Source organism: Hippocampus comes, unplaced genomic scaffold (assembly GCF_001891065.2).
Source record: "Hippocampus comes isolate QL1 unplaced genomic scaffold, H_comes_QL1_v1.1 scaffold59, whole genome shotgun sequence".
In the NCBI taxonomy this organism is placed as follows: domain Eukaryota; kingdom Metazoa; phylum Chordata; class Actinopteri; order Syngnathiformes; family Syngnathidae; genus Hippocampus; species Hippocampus comes.
Window position 1 is genome coordinate 2,570,575 of NW_017805406.1, and position 1,502 is coordinate 2,572,076.

The window sequence follows — 1,502 nt, forward strand, 5'->3', positions numbered from 1 at the left end:
GGGGGGGGGGCCCACTGACACTTTGCAAAATCTTATTTAAGAGATCAGAGCAAAGCATCAAGATACTTATCTTATATTGTTTAACTTTATGTGCTGTATAATCTGCAAGCTGAAGCCAGAGCACCCCCCGAGACTCTCCAAATGTGTTATCATCCCAGACGAGTTATCACACTGTTATGTCTAGATTTTATCAGACCAGATGTGTACAAATGTTTTCCCATCTGGGGTCATATACACATACAAAAAGACATTTGACCATAGCTGTTAAAACTAACCCAGTCTACCTGAATCTATGAAATATTTTTACACTGTGGCTGTTGCTCATAAGCTTTTGTTTTTCTTTTTACTGTGGCTGTAATCCTCCTCCATGTTCTCGGTACGCGCAATGTTGACATGAATTTTTGTACAGTGTAAACCACAGCGAAGGCCGCATTTTTGAAACCGCCACTTGGGGTATGTGTGAGTGAATTTCTTAATAGTACACTGTGTACTTACAATATGTTAGACACTTAAGGAACCTGAATTTGTCCACATATTAGGCTAGAGCAGATTGTAGTAGTAGCAGTAGTGTTGCCATTCATTTTAACTGGGGTCACCTATTTATGATGGATAAATCAGGACTATTCCAAAAAATACAAATGTGACAAGTTAAGATCTCGAATGTCCTCATTGCCAGTAAAAATATTTGATGTGTGAATGATTTGCACAGCGCGTGTTGCCTCATTAATACTTCATTAATCAGTGAAGTTGTCAACACATGGGGTGATGGAAGTGAAGGGCGGGGGAGGCGTTTGGCAATGTGCCCGCCATACGCTCCAAATCACACACTCGCCGACACGAATCGACAAGTGTAATTTGACATCTTAGTGATGAAGTGCTAACTCCCTGAGTGAAAATATGATTTATGCTGGTTATTCGAGCTCATGCGCACCTTCCAGCTTTTGCAATAGGTTTTCGTTACTCTGGGCCTAACAAGTAGTGCAACCCCTTGTTGTCATGGTAACCTTCACACATTGACAGACCCCCACAGCAGGCACGGGGAACTTGTGGAACGAGTGGATGGTGTGACCCACACAAATTTGTGGTCACATTTTAGTTCATTCGACGTATTTAATTTGATTAGAGGGAATCAAATTTCCAGGCCTGCCAAACCTGGGCCTGTTGCAATTGCTCTGACCAATCAATTAGAGGATGGACAATGGTGACCTTATTCTGGGCTACCAAACTGTCCTTCTGAAGCAAATTTGAAAGATGATTGATTAAGCAGTCCCTTGGCTAAAATAGTGTGTCACATTGTCCAGCAATGCTATTCTAAAGGCTCTGCGCACTTGGTTAATATTTTGTGTTGTCAGTTGGTTTTATACTTTGAACCAAATCGTTTCGCTAACAAAGCCAGAGAGCACGCCATATTGTAAGACGAGCCTAGAAATACCTCAGGTTATGTTCGTGATTGTTATTGTTTAGTAGATTTACAGGGGGGGGGGGGGGGCGGGGGGCGTGCG